We start from the raw sequence: 6,000 nt of genomic DNA on the forward strand, positions 1-6,000 counted from the left end.
TAAATCTTCTGAAATATTCTGACCAGTCAACCAATACGCCGTTATGATGAATTGTTATTTTTCATCTCTTACTTTCCCATAAGTGCAAATTCTCCTTTTATTAAATATGTTTCTACAAACGTTGATTAGTAACATGAGAAAAATAACTAGTTTAAGGAAATCAGAATTTTTTTTTTTTTTATTCAGAGACAAAAGAAGACAAGCCTGAGAAACTGAACGAGCTGAGAAAATGTACTAAATAAAAAATTATAGATAATTCAGAGTGGGTTGGTATTTCTAAACTATTATTGCTTCGACAATTCATTCCAATTTGTTAAACAATGTATTGCTGTCTTGAATCTGTTAACTTTAGAAATAAATTACAGATCTAGAACGGCGTAATTTTCATTTACTTTTCCTCATTTCAATTATAATTTCCCTTTACTGACTCTGTATTATGAATGTTACATACTTTCTGTTTGTAAGTAGTTATCTATGTCTAAAGAAGAGTATTAAATTGAGTGTAAACAAACAGAAGTAAAAACATATTACAAAGTAGTTGTGATACTATTTAGCACAATTATATCGTTTCTGGCACAAAAATTTAATTATAAAATTAAATGTTATTGAAGTAAAATCGTATAATATAAAACTTAATTCATTTGTTAGAACGAATTTTTCATTTGAAGCTTTCAGATGCAATTCGAGAGTGTGAATTTGCAAAATTTCCTTACCAGAATTAAGAAGTGTTCTTCAATGACACGTGTACTGAAAGAAGAGATGCAGATATACAGGTGATGTTGAACTATTATATATATTTTTTTATTTACTTTTATATAACTAATATTTGAAATATTTACTTATATTAAAATGTTCTATAATGAACTATAACCAGAAAAGTCCCTTTTGTATCTACATTTGGCAGTTCTCAAAAATAACATTCCAGAACCCTACAGAAACGGTGATTCGTGACTTCATACAATGTGTGTTCGTTCACAATATTCGTCATTGAATAATTAATCCAGCGGATTTTCTTGCAGTTTAGACGTTTCATTTACGTTAAAATTGAAACTTTAACCGTATATGAAAGTCAAGAATGAAAGTTTTTCTAACACATACATTATAGTTCGGGAATTATTAAGAGAGGAATGCATTAAATAACTTAATAGTCACCCAGGACACTACAAGGCAATGTTAAATATGATATCATCCAACAGAACTATAACTCACTTCTTAAGCTTGAAACACATACATTATGTGCTTGTACAAACTTCTAATTTTGTAATATCTTACGTAACTTACATTACGTGTTACAACTCAATGCTTGCAGAACCTCAAACAATGTGTCACTGGTAGATTTGCAGCAGGTCGTGAGGACCCAGAAAACACACTCTCTAAAATGATTAACAAATGTTTCTAAAGAGGTACGTCGAAAAGGTTAATTATACAATTATATTAGAAATACATTAAACAACTATTTTTAGACTTGGACATCTTGTGTGCTAAAGTGTATAAATATTATCATTTGCAAGACAATTTAGAAATCTTTGTAATTTCATATAACGTAACGTGTTATATATAACGGTTATACTTTCTTGTAACTACCCACGTATCTTAACTTTCAGATGAAGTAAAAAATACCGTCACAATCAGCGTGACATTATTAGTGTACCTTATCATGCGCGGTTGAAATGGCTTTGAATATTTTGAGGTGTTTTAAATAAATCATCGATGTTATTCGTGATTTTTATCCAAATAAATATTTCTAATGAAATCAATAAAAATAACAATTATGAAAAAATAATAAATTACCAAAAATAGTTTAACAAAGCAAACCGGGAAACATTGCTTCTCCTTATTATATGTAATTTGCATGATTTTCAAGTTTCCTACTTTTTGATGTCCAAGTGAATGTCATCCGCTATCAAATAGTGGGTTATTCTTTACTATGGTATAATGGAATTAAATATTGCACTTTCACATTTCCACAGCTTAGAGGGAAAGAATATATTTTTTTTAAAAAGAACTCGAAACAGTCAACTGCGAATTGAGTGCCCAAACAACAAGGTCACAGTTGATAACGTAAAAAAAACATAACCTTTGTGACGTTGAAAATTTATTCGTAGCGGAAAATTATGATTCAGGGTGTAAAATACTAATTTGTTAACAATGGTGATAGTGAATTAATGACATTGAATGCTATTAAAGTAGCTATACATAGAGTTAAAATTAATTACAAATGCATAAGTAGCTACTCTCCTCTAAAATACACTTTACATCTGATAATATTTTCTAAAATTTTGTTTATCCAAGTAACTTATAGACATCATTCATTTTATTGCGTATTAATAAATTTTACTGTAGCTTAACGATTATTTATTTACATATTAATAGTTTTTCATTGCAATGAAGGTGCTTCACTCACAGTCCAAGGGTCACAGGTTCGAATTCCTGTTCATGTTAATCCTTTCAGCTGTAGAGGCGTTATAATGTGACGATGAATCTCACTATTCGAAGGTAAAAAAGTAGCCCAAAAGTTGGCGGACCATGTTGATGACTAACTGCCTTCCGACTAGTCCTTCAATTTTAAATTAGGGACGGCTAGCCGAAAAAACTCTTTTTTAGCTTTGCGTGATATTCAAAAACAAACAAACAAACATTACACTACCAATTTTATATCACATTTATATCATATATTTCGATCACATTTTATCACAGTTTTCGCACATATCTTAGTCTTTCAGTTCTTCAGGATAGATAATTCTGGTTGTTTTTCCAAGTGGTTCCGAAATGAAACGGTTTTTGCAATCATCAACATAATATTGGCCTTAAAAAAAACAAGGGCTTTGGAGGCTGAAAATGAAACCGATCAGCCAGAGGACATACAATCCTATTACAAGTAAACTTGTAACGATACAAATAAATAAAATTAAAATATCTTGAAACATTTAAGCCCGTTAACGAATTTAAAAACAAATTCTTGAAACTCCCAAATAACAGTGCCAGGTAAGACATTAAATTCAGAGTGTTTTCCAACTGAATTTTCTCTTGGAATCCACATCATCACCTACAGATAAAGATCAAAATTAATTTTCTATAAAATACGGATTGATTTTATGTTACATTTCTGATAACTGAAAACAGTTCACAATTTAAACATGTTTATGGTGTTTTTAGAGAGGTGTAGAGTTTCTTAAGGCCTCAGTTAAGATCTCAAGTGGCTTAGCTCTGAGTCTGAAAACTTATAAGGCAAAAATGCAGGTTCTGATAATTGTTTTGTTTGTTTTTGAATTTCGAGCAAAGTTACTCGAGGGCTATCGGCGCTAGCCGTCCCTAATTTAACAGTGTAAGACAAGAAGGAAAGTAGCGGGTCATCACCACCCATTATCAACTGTTGGGTTACTTTTTTATACCAACGAATAGTGGGATTGACCGTCACGTTATAACGCCCCCACGGCTGATAGAGCGAGCATGTTTGGTGCGACCGGGATTCAAACCCGCGACACTCATATTACGAGTCGAACGCCTACCTGGTCATGCTGTGCCTGGTCCTGATAATCGTGGTAGGTAGACCACAGGTATCCGAATTTGTGGTTTCGTGCTGAACGTCAAAGAAGCAAAAATATAGTGTATGCAAAATTTGTAAATCGATTAGCGTGTACGACATACCAAAGAATTGCAGATTACAAATTCTGCTCAACAGATGAATGATCTTCCGTGATGACGAGAAACCACTTGAAATAAAAATGTCATTCTAAGACGGCTTGATATGGGTATTATCACTTTCATTCAAACAACGTTCACAACAACGTTTCGACCGTCTTAGTTCATCTTCAGATTAACAAAGAGAGAGTCTGCAACGAGTCTAAGGAAAGAAAGTGTAAAGGTGTACGGGGTTGTAAAAGGCGTTGCAGTTAGAAGTTAGGTTATTAATTAGCATAGGTATAAAGGTGTTCCTTTATGTTGATTTCATTTTGTTTTAGTTATTGTGTAAGTAGAACTCCTTGGTTTTGGTTTAAAGAAGTTCACATTTCTTGTTCTTGTTTTTTTTGTAATGAAAACAGTTTTGTTAATAACATGTCTGAAGTTAGTTAATTCAGTCTTAAGAAAAAGTCGATGTTTAAACCGATATCATCAATATTTATTTTCACGGTCTTTGTTACACTTTTGAAACAATGTGCATATTCTAAGAAAACATTTGTTTATTTGTAATTAAAAATGAAGCTACACAATGGGCTATCTGTGCTCTATCCACCACAGGTATTAAAACCTAATTTTACCAGTGTGATTCCGCAGACATACCACTGTACCATTAGGGGTAATATACCTGAGAAAAAGGGCTAATGCTGTATAGCAAATACGTACACTATTATTTATGCATACACGGGTGTGAATTTTAATATTCGTGTTAAAGGTAATGTGAAATGATTAGGATTACTTTCATAATATTCTGATAACATATATACATATTTTTTTTCTTTTACACGCAGTAAAGCTTACAATGGAATATTTAGCTGCTGCATCTCTTTGTTCACAGTGAAATATCAAAGAATATCATTATGAATAATCGTGTACGAAACCGACTGTTGCAAGATTGGTTGATTATTTGTTATTCATCCGTGATGACGAGAAACCCCACTTGTAGAGAAAAATATATATGTAAAAACGGCGATTAAGGTTTGAGAAATATTTTACAACGTTTCGACCTTCTTCGGTTATCGTCAGGTTCACAAAGAAAGAAACAGGTAACTGACTGATAGCTGACCACATGTTTGAAGAGGGTTGTGTAATTGAGAGCAGGAATATAGAGGGCGCGTTTAGATGTTTGATTATATTTTTAATATGGATATAAAGGTGTTCATTTGTATTGGTTTATTTTGAGCTTGAGTTGTTGTATAAGTAAGGCTTCTTTAATTTTGCGTTTATGTTTGTTTCTTTATTTGGTATTTGGATGTTTCTCAAGGTTATGTTGTGTTTATGTGATTTGAAGTAGGCTTGTGTTTTTTTCCACAGTAAACAAAAACAAGAAAACAACCAAAAATAACCAACAGAACGAAGACAACTTTGACCATTTTATTGACATTCAAACTTCCCAGAAAAAATATAAAAAATATATTTTCGAGAAACACCTAAAAACAACATCTTAAACGATTTTTTCAAAGAATTTTCTCACAAAACCATCAACATAATTTCACAAAACAGAATATTAAAAAAAAGTATTCCAAAAAAAGACACTAGTTTTACTAAAAACCTAAAACAAGACAAAAATATACAAATTCTAAAAGCAGATAAAGGAAACGCTATTGTCACAATTAATACGAATGAATACATCTAAAACAAAAGAACATTTTATCAGACACAAACAAATTTGAACCAATAAACACAAATACAACAAAGACACACGAAATACAACTAAATAAAATACTACTAAAAATGGAAAAGCCAACACAATTTCAAAAACACTTTATTCCTATCTCTGCAAGATCGACTCACGCACAACACAAATATACGGAATCCCCAAACCTCATAAACAAGATTGTCCATACGACCAATAATGTCCACGTAGGAATCGTTTAACTACAATCTTGGTAAATACATAGCAATGGCATTCTCCAAATATGTAACATCAACCAGCTCATTCATCAAAGACTCTTTAATTTCAAGTCTAATCTTAATCAACTTAATCATAAAGCCTTAATGGCCACTTTCAATATTATATCCTTCTTTACGGCAGTTCCAACCCCTGAAGCCTGCAAGATAGCCTTAAAATTATATATCCGAGATCCTAACTCATCAATAGATATTCCGAGCAACGAATTAGCAACCCTCAAAGAATTCACCACGATGAAGACAAACTTCATGTTCAAAAACACAACTATATACAAACAAATGGCCTAAGCATAGGCAACCCAGTATCACCAGTTCTAGCCAATATTTTTATGACACAAGTTGAAACACAAGCAATTAATATAGCATTAGATCCACCACTATTCTTGTACAAATATGAAAATGACACGGTTG

Source organism: Tachypleus tridentatus, chromosome 9 (genome assembly GCF_004210375.1).
Source record: "Tachypleus tridentatus isolate NWPU-2018 chromosome 9, ASM421037v1, whole genome shotgun sequence".
Taxonomy (NCBI): Eukaryota; Metazoa; Arthropoda; class Merostomata; order Xiphosura; family Limulidae; genus Tachypleus; species Tachypleus tridentatus.